Source organism: Cupressus sempervirens, chromosome 3 (assembly GCF_028749045.1).
Source record: "Cupressus sempervirens isolate cs-2001-9-10 chromosome 3, ASM2874904v1, whole genome shotgun sequence".
NCBI classification, from domain to species: domain Eukaryota; kingdom Viridiplantae; phylum Streptophyta; class Pinopsida; order Cupressales; family Cupressaceae; genus Cupressus; species Cupressus sempervirens.
In genome coordinates, this window is record NC_143120.1 from 412093757 (window position 1) to 412110543 (window position 16787).

Genomic DNA, 16787 nt, shown 5'->3' on the forward strand with positions numbered 1-16787 from the left:
ATACATGTACCAAGTATAAACATAGGCTATGTCGAGTTGTAGTGAGTGTCGAGTCACTAATGTGCTGAGTCACTCAAGTGGTGAGTAGATAAACCATGCCAAATGATTCAAGTGTTGAGTAAATAGTTGATGTTGAGTAGTTCAAGTGCTAAGCTAGAAACAAAATTATAGCATGTGCCAAGCATCAGTGACTTCAACTGTCGAGTAACACAAATTGGACATATTTGTTTGTAATGTCACAAACAACTATGTAAACCATTTTTATGTTGACTTATGGATAGATCTCAATCTTTTAAAGATAAGAATGAATCTATTTGGATTTCCTAAGCAATCACATGCAGCTAATTAGAAAATAGGAAGGGTTAAGCAGCAATATGGATGAATCTCAGTTGTAGATTCATACCTAACCCTAAGCCACCAAGGTCTTAATAAGGAAGATGAAGCCCAAAAGTATATAGGTGTGTGAAGATAAAATAGATCAAGTTACATGAAGGTAACAAGCAATGAATGGTTGAACTAAGCATTCAAGGTGACTTAGCATTGAGAGTGAATTGAAGAATCAATTTGAAGAGAACAAAGAATAGAAGGACACAATATTATTCTATCAAATCAAAGAGGATTAAGAAGGACATGTGTAGATTTGATCTTTAATCAAGTATTTAGATCCAATCACAAGATCTATGCTAAAACATCCTAAAGAGGTGATTTTGCTTAAATCTCCTAGGTGGAGTAGCCCCAACAAGGTGAAGAAAATCCTTTAACAAGGTGGCATTTGAAGTGAATGTTCTAATGTTATTTAACCAGGCACACTTCTAACGGGGTGTCAAATTCCTTTAACAAGGTGGGACTTAATAGTCTATGTAAGCCTTTAATAGGGAAGGCCTTTCAATGGGTAGATCATATTTCATGGTCAACTTATTGTAACCTTAATTGGATACACTTTATTGCTGCAGGAGTAAAGATTTGTGGGTGTCATCCCCACCCCAGTTTTACCTTCTCATTTGGATGGCCTCTGGGCAATCATATCCAGTGTTAAGTGTGCATGTTTTCTTACATGTTTAAGATGCATTTTCTTTACATTTTATTTTAGTTCATATATTGAATGCATCCAATGAATGGTAAAATTTTTAATTGCTAAAGCTTTCAAATTTTGATTCACCCCTCCCCTGTCAAAAGTATATGTTTCCCATTTGCGATCCCACCAATTGGTGTCAAATCCTAGTTCTCAATTAGATAAGCCTTACAACTTAGAGGAAAGATGTTGAAATGGAGGTCTATAAACTAGGAAAGATTATTGAGAATTAGGGAATTGAGATATAGCTCATTCTACATTCACTGGATGAGGCTAGAGAGGAGTTAAGGAAATCCTTGAAGAGAAGAAAAGAGATTTCCATTATAGAGAATGACACACAATACAAAGAGATCAACACCACCAAGCTATTTGCTAATGGAGACTCTAATGAATTTGATATAGCAATTGCAGATCTGATGGAAAAGAATAGAGTACAAGTTGAGGAAATTAGAAACGTCAAGATACAACAAGAACCCAAAACCATAATGCTATGTGAGGTAACTGAACAATAGAAGAGAGCCATAGAAGATAAGGTCATGATTAAAGAAGACAAGAGGAATCTAGCAAATAGACTAGAAGAGAAATCAACATAGCTAGCTAGGATCTCAAACATGCAATTCGACACCCTAAGTCAGATGATGAATGCTTATCATAGTTGAATGTCAAAGCCATTGAGATAACCACATTGAAGTTACATAATGAACAACTATAAAATGACCGAAAAAGAGAAAGAGAGATTGTTGAAACTTTTAACAAGCCAAATAAAGCCATCAAGTACTCTGAGAAATTACTCAAATATCCTAGATCCAATAATGATACTATAGGATTAGGCTACACAAGAAATGAAGAAGGAGAATCATTAAAGGATGATGAAGAAAGAAACATCAAAGGTAAGAACTCAAAACCTGCTTGTCATTATTGTGGTAAGAAGGGACATACTGCTAATGTGTGTAGGAGCAAGAATCAACATGTCAAGCCAAAGAAATTGACTCACTATCATAAGTGCAACAAACAAGGCCATTAGGCACATGAATGCAAAACCAGAACCATGCATGCACCAAGATTTAAAGGATATTGCTATAACAATGAGAAGTATGGACATAGAGCTTTTGAATGTAGATCCAAATCCATGTGGACATCAAATAGACCAATAAAGGCAAGTAACAATGGACATTTATACAATTGGGATAAAAACACAAGAAAAAGCTATCATTATTGTCAAGAATATGGACATATTCTTGTGAATTGCATTAGAACACACTTCAAAGGTAACTACAATAGATGCTTAAGTCAAACTACATGTTTCCGTTGTGAGAAGATTGGTCACATCAGTAAGTAATGTCCAACTAGGAAAAAGGCACCTAATTCTAATTTCAACAAAGGAAAAGGAAAGTTAGATGTTGAACACATGAAAGAAGAGATGAATAAAACATGGAAAAAGAGAGAGGATTGCAGTACATCAAATGTAGGGATCACTTCACCTAATAGGTCAACTGGTCACACATAATCAAACAAAGTAAATAAGAGGCATGAGGGACTAATATTCAAATGTTATATCATACATTAGTTTCAAAAAAAATTAGTACTAAAAGGAATACATTAGCATGAACAAAGATGCCAGATACTATGACGTTCAAGGTTAAATCTTCAAGTTTTCATGTTACTTCCAAGCATGAAAAGTTTTCAATGAATGTAGAGTAAAATACTAGTAAGTGTCAAGTTGCCAAGCTAAATCAATTAGTACCAAGTCCATAGTAGCTACTAAGTGAGGGAAATTTCTATAGCTACTGAGTGGAACATAAATTACATTGATGCTGAGTTTATAGTTGTACAAGCATTCAGCATTAAATGTGAAGTTTTGAAGGGCATAAGGTCAATTTTCACTCATTTTTTGTCATAATGAATTCAAGCAAGAGCAAGTGGAGCTTAAGGAAAATAAAAATAAATTTCAAAGCATTTTCAAAAGATCACAACAATTATTTGACACCAATTCATCAATTTTTTGAGATATTCTTCATTAGCTAAGCTATATAGTTTGAAATTTGTGTAAACCCTAGTTTTATGAAATGGCTTCCAATCTAAAGAATGTGAAAGAGAAAGAAGTTTTATATGTACAACTAGTGAATAATGAGGTCAATAAACCAAATTTAAAGGGTATCCTAGCCATAGCTTACAAACAAGACTTGCCAGGTGCATTATCCATGATTCCACCTAAAGTCGTAATGGTCCAAGATGTTAGAAAATTCTATAACTGCAAGGTAGGAGGAATAGGTGATATGGAAATAACGCAAGCCTATGATAGGTTGTGTGAAAATGACGTTTTGAATGAATAATTTAACATTTTTGAGAGGAAGGTTTTGACCTATGCCCTAGACTTCCCCATGGTGTTCAAAACAGAATGGATCAAGATAGTGTTGAGCAAAATACATGATGGATGTTTGTGGTTGGAGGGTGGACCGATCAAAATTTCAAAGAAAATAGTTCATAGGGTAACTAGATACCCAATGCTAAATCGGCCAAAGACACTACGAAGTGACTCCAAGGAGGTTATTGAGAAAAATACAGGAGCCAAATGGAACAAATGCCAAATGACAATTGATACCATCACAAACCCACTACTTGACTTTGCAATTAGGGTAATTTTTGATAAATTTTATCAATCCAATAGCTTAAATAGTGTACCGTAAATTGTAGTAGATTTTGTCTATAAAATTGTAAAGAAGGATCACACCTATGATCTTGTCAAGCTTCAATTACAACAATTGATAGAAACTCTTTGAGCAGTGAGAAAAACAAAGAGTGCACAATGTTAGTTTCTGATCAGTACTTGTGTGCATATTTTTCTATGTTCAGAACACTTTCCATATTTTGGTATAGTTGGTTGGAAGACAAACATATCAGTGGTTGTATAGATTAATGAATACATTAAGTAAATGGGAGAGAACTTTAAAATAGTCATGACCAACTATTTTTAAGACTTCAAGAAATCTATGAACCAAAGGATGAGGATACCAATTTCTTTAGTTGAACAATATTAAAATGATATATGTTTTCTTGTAGATATTTATTACACATACATATAGGCTACAACACCTAGGGTAAGATGGTTAAGACCCTTAGGCTATGAAATAAATGTTGTTGAAGCATCTGTAGCAATAACAACACTCCTAGGAAAGGAATTTGATAAGAATGAAAAGATACTTGGAAACTATGATGTTATGAAATCCAAAGTTGAGATAGAATTAAAGGTTGTCCCCATACTTAAAAATAAAGACAAGATGGTAAAGAAGCTTAAGGCCAAATTTGGAGAAACAACAGGTGAAGAGGAAGAAGAAGATGATGATGATGATGATGATGATGAAGAGGAAGATCAAGAGAAAGCTCAGGAACCACTTGCATTAACCCAAGCATTGGGAGAAGATAAGGATGAAGAAGAGGTAGAAGGTGCCAAGGAAGAAGAAACCAAGGAAGCACTTGTATAGGCTAAGCTAAAGAAGAGAAAGGCCAAAACATAGCCTGTGGCAAAGATAAAGGTGAAGAAGATTACTAATCCAAGCCTAATAAATCCAAAAACACCAACAACTAGTGCAAGTACAAGGGCCACTACACAAAAGGCCAAGGAGAATGCCAAAGAAAATACCAAGGGTATAGAACAAAAAGACCCAATACAAAAGGAAAAGAGAGTAAAACACATTGCAAAACTAGATACTAATGATGAGAGAACAAAATCAGAGGATACAAGGCAATTTGGAGTGGTAAGTCATACACCTTAATTTGATCTTGAGAACAATTGTGAAAATGTCAAGAATAATGTATATTTCATTGGTTTGAAAAGTATTAATATTGAAAAACTTGGTAGAGAAGATAAAAATTGTATTGAAGAGTCAATATATGAAATGATGTCTAAACTCAAGAACACAACACTTAAATTATATGATATTATGCCAAGGGAATTGTAAACTATCATTGAAAAAAAATGGCATTACTATTTAAACTTGGAGAAATAAATTAGAGAATCCACATTAGCCCAAGTAATACCAGAGATGAAAAAAGGATAATTGTCAAAGAAAATAAGAAATATGGTGGAAGGTTTACACCAAAATATGGGGCATTTAGTATACTTCAAAATAACATTGAATAGGTTGCGAAGGAATCCACTCAAATGTGGAAACTAATTTATGGATTGACAACTGTCAAACAAGGAGAAGAGGATCCCTTTAAGGGAAGAAATAATGGTGATGAAGGAGATGACAAGGAGGATGACAAAGAGAAAGAAAACACTATTGAGGAGGAGATACAAAAGAAAACTAATGACATGGCTATAGCTAAAGAACAAAAAGAAGAATAAAGTGTGCAAGACACACAAATACCAAGTATGAGCCCTCCTCATGACACTAGCATACCTTTAGAAATTGTAACTATTAAGGATGTTCCTAATATCTCTATTCAAAACATCAATCATTTGATTGTAGAAGATCTAAAGAAGATTCTTGATCAATCTACACTTCAGGCAAGACTGTGAAAATCCACTATTAATCAGTGCAGATGATCTTCAGAAGGTAGTAGCTAACATCACAAGTGACAAGGTGAACACACAAGAACCACCCTCTATACCTATGGCTACTCAGGTACAACCTTTAATTCAAACATTAGTAGACATATCTCTTAAGGTTGATACCAATATCAAAGTTGCTACTATTGAAGAGAAGTATGAAGGCAACATAGGATAGATAGATGTATCTCTGCCTAAAGCTCAAGAACAAGGTGTACCAAAAATCATTGCGATTAATGAGAGAAGATCTAAAGAGAGAAAGGATACACAAAAAGAAAAGGAGCAAGAAGCCATCTAGGCATTGGTAACATTACCAACATTAGGCACTCCTAGAAAAATCCTTTAGAAGTCAAGCACAAAAGCTATACCATTACAAATTTTAGCATGAGGCTCCAGCTCTACAAAAGTTGACAAGGTAACTCACTATGGTGATGTATCCCCTAAGTGTGATTATGATACTATGAATATAGAGGAAATAGGAATATTACAAGTAGCTTTGGAAAAGAAGAAGCACCAAGAAGTTCTTTGAAAGGAATTTAGGCAAAAGAAAGCATTACAAGGCATTAAGGAAATCTTCTTAGATACATTCAGCTTACCTACACTTCATGAAAAAAAGCCTCTATTGGAAAAATTGTCAAAAATTGTTGAAAAGGTTAATGATGAAGATACTGACACAAATGCAAAACTTCTTGAGTGGTTAGAGAAGATATTTCAAGGAAAAGTAAATGAGAAGATATCTAGTGAGATAACACTTACACAAGTTGTGTTAGCAACTAAAATTGAGGAAGCGAAGAAGGTACTTGAGAATATTTTCTCATTGGATACCAAATTGTGTGATCCGACACTCTTCACTCAAGAAAAAAGAAATAGAATTCTAAGTTTTGAGAGAAATCTCAATATATTAGGTATGCAACTACCTCAAAACCTAGCTTAGAGTAAGAAGCATTTTCATGCATTGCTTCAATCATAGAGTCAACTAGTTCTGTTAACACCATAAGAGGCTACTATAAGAGCCAAGTTGACAAAAATTCAAGCCTCCCTCACCCAACATATGGAAATACTCAATAAAGAGCTAGGATATGCAGAAACATTGTTGAAGAAAGACCCTGATATTTTAACATTAGATGTACTAGTTCACCTTGCAGCTGAGGTGGCAATCCAACTCAAGTCACTGGATGTTGCATGCAACAATTGGGATGCAGCTTTAAAAATACTAATTTGGAAGTCCATAAAACATTTTTGGACAAATATACTCTAAGTATATAGCCCACTTGACATAAGTGTCAAAAATGGGTAGATAAAACCTAGAAAGGGAGCTGCCAAGGGGGAGATAAAGAATTAGATACATCAGAGGAGGAGAATAAAAATAATTTTTAAAAAAATATCGAGGAGATGCTACAAAGAGAGAGTAAGAAAAAAGAAGGGATAATAAAAAGAGATAATAAAAGTATTAGATAAAACAAGGAGAGAATCATGAAAGGGCGAGCAAACATAATATACAAAGGAAGAGATAGCTCTAAACAAAAAAGTGGGAAATAGAGCATATTAGATACAACACATTGAAGTTTAAAGAGTATCAATAGAAATGAATCTACTCAAAATGGAGAAATTATTTTTGATACACAATAGGCACATTAACTCAGGGGGAGTTAAAATTTTTGAGGTATATAGGTTACTGTAGAATTTTGAAAACTTTTGATATTTTATATATATGTGCCAAATTGTAAATATGTAATACTCAAAGAGGTTAGATTTATTATGTAGAGTTAAGTGTTTTTTACACTCATGTCAAAGGTGGAGATTATTGATCTCAGATTAGTTTTGAAAATTGAGTGTCAACACACTTAAGTTATTTACTCAGTTCATGCCGAACTAGTTATACATGTTGAGTATAAACATAGACTATGTCGAGTTGCAATGAGTGTCGAGTCACTCATGTGTTGAGTCACTCAAGTGCTGAGTAGATAAATGATTGTGAGTGATTCAAGTGCTGAGTAAATAGTTGATGCCGAGCAATTCAAGTGGCGAGCTAGAAATAGAATTATAGTATGTGTCGAGCATCAGTAACTTCAAGTGTCGAGCAACACAAATTGGACATATTTGTTTGTAATGGAGTAAATTACTATTTAAACAATTTTTATGGTGACTTATGGATAGATCTCAATCATTTAAAGACATGGATGAATCTATTTGGATTCCCTAAGCAATTGCATCTAGCCAATTAGAAAATAGGAAGGGTTAACTGGAAATATGGATGAATCTCAGCCATAGATTCATACCTAAGACAAAGCCACCAAGGCCTTTATAAGGAAGATGAAGCCAAAAATTTTATATGTGTGTGAAGAGAAAAGATAACAAGTTACAGGAAGGTGATAAGGGGTGAATGGTCAAACTGAGCATTCAAGGTGACTTAGCATTGAGAGTGAATTGTAGAATCAATTAGAGGAGAATAAAGAATAGAAGGACACAACATTGTTTTATCAAATTAGAGAGGATCAAGAAGGACATGTGCTGATTTGATCTTTAATCAGGAAGTCATAGGCAATCACAAGATCTATGCTGAAACATCCTAAACAAGTGATTTTGGTTAAATCTCCTAGACATAGTAGTCCTAATAGGCTGAAGAAAATCCTTTAACAGGGTGACATTTCAAGTGAATGTTCTAAAGTCCTTTAACCAAGCATGCTTCTAACAGGGTTTCAAAATCCTTTAACAGTGAAGGCCTTTCATAGGTTAGATCATGTTTCATGGTCAACTTACTGCAACCTTAATTGGGTACACTTTATTACTACAAGAGTAAAGATTTATGGGTGTCATCCCCACCCCAATTTTACCTTCTTATTTGGAGGGTTTTTGTGTGATCATATCCAGTGTCAAGTGTGTATGCTTTCTTACATGGTTTAGATGCATTTTATTTTAGTTCATATATTGAATGCATCCAATGAATGATGAAAGTTTTAACTGTTGAAGTTTTGAACTTCTAATTGACCACCCCTCCTACCATACTCCTTCTCAGAAGTATATGTTTCCCATTTGTAATTCTTAAATTTTTTAATTTTATTTTGTTCCATTATCAATTTCAATGGAAAAATATAAGACATTTATGAATCTTGTTTTTACATTGTGTAGAGGCATAATAGAGTTTGAACTCAAAAAAAATACTATGAATCTAATGTCTAGGTCTTATTAAAGGAAACTAATCTAACATGATTTAATTGAAAATATGAACATAAAATATATTGATATTAGTAATTCTTTTTTAAAAAATTATCTTAAATAAATAATTTGATAAAGTATGTTTCTTTAATCATTACTTTAAATTTACCTCTATGAAAGATAATTTGACTTACTCTTTTCTTTCTTATTATTGGATTTTTTTAATAAAGTTAACACCAAATTAGGATATATCAATTTGCATCTTTCTAACATTTCACTAACTCTATGACATTAACTATTTGATTGGAAATTTGTGATTGGTATGGTTTAGTTATTCTTCTTAAATTTTTATATTTTAGTTTTCTTTGGTTATAATTTGGTTCATTGAAATTTAGTATAAGTATTGTAAATTTAATAGTCTTTTCTTATACATTCATTATATTAATTTGGGTTTGACTATTTTAGGTAATATCTATGAAATAAATATTGTATCTTCTATAATTGATGATATCAATGTTAAAATTATATATTTATTGAAATAATTAACAATAATAGAAAGTACACACCACTATATGACACCTATTATTCATTTCTTTAATTGTGATGTGTGCATTCAAAAATTAATTCAATTATATTTGAAAAGAAAACATCTTATCATCAAATTAAACATGAATCTTCATTTACAAATATTACTAACCAATTTATTTATTGTTATAGAGATAATTAACTACTCTATTTGAAACACTTGTAGATTAATTATAAGATACTCTTTTTAAAATAAATGGCATAAAATTAACTTGATTAATTCAGATGAAGAAAATGAAGTGGGTAGGAGATGATCTAGTAGACATGAAAAAAGAAGTACTAGAATGAAAAAAAAATCCTATAGGAAATGGGATATTAATGAGGAAATGTAGTTTAAGACTAGTGATACAAAAGGGGAAAAAATGAAGAAGGAAATTGGGAAGGGTAATGAGTTAGAAGGAATGGGGACTAAAGAGACTAATTCAGCCTTGGAGGAGATTAGGAATATAAAAAAAGAAGGTATCTAAGTCACAACCCATGTGTTGTCTAGCTTCACTACGAACATGGTGGATTTTACCTTTGGAGTGGTCCCTGCCCTAGGAAAGTAAAAAGATGACTCATCTATGATAGCAAATTTCCTTATGTGTGTTGACAAGAACATTAGAAGATTATATCTACTAACCCCATGAATTTTTAGGTTAAAGCTTCATTGGCTAAGAAGAATAACTTTGAGGGTAAAATCTAGGAGTTGGTTAGTAGTGTCAAAGACATCAAGCTCAGATTTATGGCCCTTAAGGAATAATTCAATGCCTTGGATAAAACCTTCACCACTCTATCCAAGTTATCCCTCAAGGTCACTCATGTTGTCTTCATCACTCTTCACCTGTTACAATAGGAGAATGAGGAGAACAACCTTGGGGGAAATGAGTCTTCCAAATTTTATGAATTCTTGGTGAATGACTGGGCCAAGATCCTATTGATCAAGAAAGGAAAAGAGAAGGCCAATACTTAAACCATGTGTTTTTATTTATTCTTCTCATGAAACTTTTCTATTGGTTATGTCTAGCGTGTACTTTTATATATACATGTACTTCTATATATAGGTCATTAGACCTTAGAGACTATTGAATTTTTGGGTTTAATTAATATAGTAGATGTAATGGTAGATATGTAGTTAGTTTTTGGCTATGGAAAAATAGTATACAATCTGATACATACTTTTTAAATTATGGGTGGATTAGTCTTTGCACTAGTGGTTTTATTCATGCCACCAATTGTTATGTGTATATCTATGCTTATATCTAGGTAGCGATTACTATTTGGAATACTATGTTTTTGATGTTTTTTGCCGAGTACATTGCTAATAATATTTTGTTGTTATTGTGTTGTTAATGGTCGTGAAATGGTAATGTAGTAATGAATAGCTCAATTTAAAAGTGACTAGCATAAAATTTATTCAAAGATAAATACCGCATATTCTTTTATCATATTTTATAAACTACATAACATATTTGAGATTTTTATTTTGACGTGTAGATAAAGAAATTGCATTTAAATATTATATTCTTGGATCTCGTTAGATTTTGACACTCAATAATGTTTATTGCTACTAAGTTGGATTCAAATGTGTATATAATTAGAATTGATAGGAATAATTTATATCCCTTTTCACTTAATAATATCACTAAAACAAAATGATACTCTTAAAGAGGGACAAATTAATTAGAGTAAGTATAGAGGAGAATGAAATAATGATGACATTTTTAAGAATAATGTCACTCATTTTTAATATATTATTTCATTAAGACAGTTCATTAAACTATGATTGAAAATTAAATAACTAACAAATTAGACACTAATTATATACTAACATATATATTATATAATATATAGAGAGAAGTTCAAGATATATTGATACACACATATAGTAGCCTAAGGATTTATTTGTTCCTCTTTATCATCATATTCATCTAGCTTTCCTTGCTTTCCATCTTCTATGACTTATGTTTGAGGAATTTTTTCTACCTCAATTATGGATGATTTCTCCTCCTGGTTCTTCATGGTAATAGGATTCTAAAGAACCATCTCCTTCTCAAAATTTACATCTCTAGGAACAACTATTTTTATGAGAGAAGGATTAATGCAAACTGGATAAGGCTTACGAGTTACACTATATGAAACAACAATACCCTTCTCTACAATTTTTTCTAAATTTTTTCTTTTCTCCATAGGAATGTTAAGATATACAAGGCATCCAAAGATTTGAATGTGCCCCAAATATGGATTCTTACCAATAAATAGGTTGCTTCAAGAGTCACTTTTTCCAAAACTTTGTAAGTGCTCATATTCTATAAATGCACTACTGTATTGCAATATTCTCCCCATAGGAACTAAGATAATGCTAAATCATGAAGAATGGCCTTAGATACTCCAACTATAGTCCCAATTTTATGGTTGGAAGCCGTATCTTTCTAGAAGTAGAAACCTCATTTTTTATGATTGTATGTACATATCCCTCTTTCTTGATATCTTCCTAAACACAAAAATATTTGTGTGCATTTGAAGTATACTTTCTTGCGTTATCACATCTCAATATCTTGATCTTTTTCCCTATCAAGTTGTCCACAAGAGAGCTCAACTCTTTGAACCTACTAAAGACTTTATCATTGATCTTCAAAAATTGTATCCACATCTTCTTGGAGAGATCATCAATAAAAGTAACATAGTGCTCATACTCATTTAATTACCATATTATAGGCCCACAAACATCTAAGTGTATGAGATCCAAAATATCTTCATATCTAATAATGTACTTGGGAAATTGGTCTTTGAATATCTCCCAAGAGAACAACCCTTGCACACCTCATCTTTATTTGTCTTCATCTTAGGTAGAGCCATCACAACTATCTTTTCCATGTAAAAATTCTTAAGAATACAAGTGTTTGCTCAAATGATAAATAAAAATAATAATCATTCTTAAGTCCAATAATTTTTGTGACTTTGCAATCGTTGGGATGAATTTTTGACTTTTCTCCTTTTAAAGGTTAGGATGTAACCCCTGTCTTGTAATGTAGAAAAAATATTAAATTATTTATCATGTTAAGGACATAAATCAAATCCTTTTTTAATAAGGGTTTCCAAGACTACCTCTAAAACTTGATAGTCACACCACAAATTGCATGGTATTAGGTTTTTTCTTCAAGCTCATTATAGAAATCCAACTTCTTCTCCTCTAACTTCATGAAACAATCTCTAGTAGCCTTAAAATATTTTCACTCATTATTTGTCTGTCAAGATCACTTGCCAATAGGATTTGGCAATTCGACAATGGAGCATACATGATGAAAACTCGTGAACTATAACACCCCACCAAGGGACCCAAAAGAATTAACCTAAATTTCTACTAAATTTTTTAAACAAATTTTTTTTTTTGAAATATGAATGATAACATCATAAACCTCAACACATAGTAGTGGAAGCAATAATATACATTCAACTAAAGCATACATAACATGTTACATTCCTTACGGATCCCTAAACGTTGAGTCACATTTAATCTAATTAAAACTACGTCTAACAACTACCACATCCTCATGAAAGAATAGTTAAAAAGTCTAATGTCCATAATATACATTTGTTCTGAATGCATCTTGACAAATCAATTTTGAATGCTCAATTATCTATTGAACATGTCACATGGTATTAACAGCTCAAAATGATATAAAAATGCAAAGATAATGATTCATCAACCTTATTAAATCCATGATACAAGTACATTCAAGTAATGAAACTAATAACATACATGATACATCCATTCATCACTAAGGATATAACTAGCATTGTAAAAGATAACCATCCATCATAAAACACAATTAATCTAAGTGCACAGTTCCTCCCAACCGTCAATAGCATCATTAGACCATCATGGGCCCTAGCCATCCCTCTGTGCGTAATATTTCAAATCACCGAAGAGATCATTGGTATTAACATAGTAGGAATGTCACTCCTAAAACATACTACATCATATGCAGAAAGAAATCTTACATGCTACAACATATGCATAAGAAATATATTCATATAAAATAAAGCATAAGATGATTCTATAAGTAAATAGCATTGTCTATCACTTGCTAATCATCAATATAAAGAATCATGTTAGCAAATAACATCTAACATAAGATATAACATCGATCATAATGATGCAAGAATAGAAGAAAGGTAAATGCCAACGAAGAATGTGTTGAAGGAGATAAAATCAAGTTAAAATCCAAACGTCAAGAGTACATCATCCAAAAATTGCCAATCATCATCGATGAAAATCAATAATCACAATAAGCACATTCAATAATAAGTACACCATTAGAGGTACACACAAACTCTTTAGAGGAGACTTAGGCTACATTCTAGGGAGTGCCATCACATGGTTGCTTGAGTTACCCTAGACTGGTCCCTCAATAGATCCTGGACCCTCAAGCGTTGAGTTACCCTGGATTGGTTACTTTGAACCCCGGACCCTCAACGTGGCACATGTGAAACCAGAAAGCCCTCTAATGAAGACAAGGAAATAATCCCATTCCCATCATTAGTCTATACAAGCACTCAAGGTATGGGCGGGTCAAATATCTCTAACAAGTATCTTTTTGGTGTGTTTCCCCAAAATTATTAATTACTAGATTATCTCTTATTACATAACTTGCAATAGGTTACCCTGGGACTGACCACTTTGGGCCCCGAACCCCTACTGCAAGCCACTCCCAAAGACATGTACCTAGACAACATCCCTTAAGAACATAAATCATAGTTGTGTCCCATACCACAACATCCATCATAATCAAACTCGGTTCCTTAACAAGTAACCTAAAAAACAAGTTAATACTTCCATACAAGTACACAACAATGCTCCACAAGGTAAATCTCATAAATATAAATTTTAATTTAAATCACAACACATATCATGACATCAAGGCACATGAATAGTATGAAATAAATCTCACAAAACCTCTAGTATATGCTTATGAAATCACAAATCAAGAGTCATATAAATCACTTCATTCGTAAACAAACAATTGGAGAGTATCAAAAGATAATCCACACTATCTACTATAGTTCTATACAAGCAACTAAAAGCACCAAAAAAAGGTAATCACAATAATAACATCAAACCACCATGAACAACATCAATTGATAATCATGTTCTTAGCAATTCTCCATAGGCAACTGAAGGTATCCCTGGTTAATCATAATATCCATCAGTCCTCTACGAGTAACCGTAAAGTATCTCAAATAAATCACAATATGCATTGGTTCTCAATGAGCAACCAAAAGGCATCCCAAAGTAAGTCACAATATACTTTGGTTCTTAACCAACAACCAAAACCATCTCCATTGAACAAATCATTATTATAAATACTCATCAACTTTCGATTACTTAATTTATAATTTCCATAAGCAAACCAAGGATGATTGTTTTTTCTAAAACAATCTTCATTAATTTTAAACAAGTAAACCGTCAACCTTTTTAAAAGTCAAACTCAATAATACTTCTATAACTATATAATTCCATTAGACATTTATATTAAGAACTGTTCCCTTTTAACTTTGCTCTCATTTAGAATCCACTTGTCTAAATTAGTTAATAATTAATTATACATCTTCTTTTATTAACTAATCTTAATTTAACCTTCCCTTGCAATTTAACTCCCTTTTTAACTCATATCATGATCCAACCATTTATTATTTTGACATAATAATAGTTGATAAGAATCAACTACTATCAAATAATTAAATTAATCAACAATTACAATTCTATGATTTCCAGTTGATTAACAATTAATGGTAATTTTGTAAATTAGACAATCAACTATATCTCACCAATAATACCCAATTTAATAATTTAGTAATAGTCTGCTAATGACTGTTAGCAAGTCATCTACAATATTAGATTTTCTATTTCAAGAAAAGAATGCAGTATCTCTCTTCAATTTAATTATAATTAGAAAATTATTATTAAATTGATAATTCGAAATTAATATTACTAACACAACAATTCTTAACATTTAAGTATAACATCAAATAGTATCATTGATTAATGAATGTACATATATATAACAATACGTAATACTGATAAATCTTTACACATATAATATTTAAACTTAATCAATTAATAAACATAGAATTACTAAATCGTTATAGAACTCTAAAACTTACAACGTGTATCAATAAAATATGGCAACGATTTATTTAAAACCAGTACGGTCTGGTTTAATGGTGCCGTGTGGTTGTCAAGTCCGCTGGCTCATTTATGTGAAGGCCATGCGGCCCCTTAAGCACTTCCCACATCGCAGTGCCTGTCTGCATCTCTTAGGGTTCTGCTGTGCCAGATCTTGGCAGCATTTTCTGGTCAATGGAGACGCTATAGATAGTGAGCACGTCTGCAACATGGTGACTAAAGAGTGGTTGCATGGGCCAAGATGAAGGTTAAGAGAAACGGATTTGTATGTGGGGGTCTCTGTTTGGATTGTATGCTGCAGTTTCCATGCTGATAGCTTTGCTGATCAAGTTTGAATTGTCATCATTGATGAGCCAAGATGGATAAAGTCCTGGAGAAAAGAGGATTGCCAAAGGCATCAAATCAAGTTTTGTTCCGAGTTATTGCCTTCTCCAATCCACGTTGAACATCTATGGTAGCTTCCTTCATAGTAAGGAGCTAGCAGCAGGGGGGTGGGAAAGCATGGATGTCGACAGTTGGCAATATTGCTACAGGATAATCTTTCTTATTGCGTCTCATACTGAATGTACATATAAAAATATCTCCTCTATTGAACCGTCTACAGGCTTATTTAGCAAAAGATGTGACATAGGTTTTAATAAAAAGATATTGTAGTTTTGAGGGTTCGGATATAAAGTATTTGCTCTTCATGTTTTCAGTAGTACATTTTGGTGGATGAGTGAATTCTGATCGGCTATATTGATTGGACTTCTACCTTGCTATTAAGGTAGTTTCCTGGGTGCAAAATCCGCCAACCACTATCTGGAAGCTTTCAACTTAAATATGCCACCTAGTTGTTTGTCTCAGACTACAGACAAATTGCTAAAATGTTGTTGTAGAGAACAAGAACTCTGGGACCCATTCACACAATTAGAACAGCAACTAATCTTAGCTTTGGTTTATTGATAGCCCAATTTTGTTTCGCATTAAATGTACACTACTAAGAACAGAATGAAGTGTTAACATAAAATCCCAAACTAAAAGAAATTAATACTGTGTACAGACTTGGGTTATTACTGTATGATACGGCCTACGAATTTCAAGATTGCTCAACTGAAAGTAACCACATACAATAAATTAATAAGACCTCAAGTTTTCAATGTTATTTGAGTTCGAGAGCTAGAGAATGAGCTTCAAAAGAGAATCCTTATTTCCCCAAAATGTAAAGAATTATAGAAATTAAATATAATCCTATTTACAACATGCAGATATGA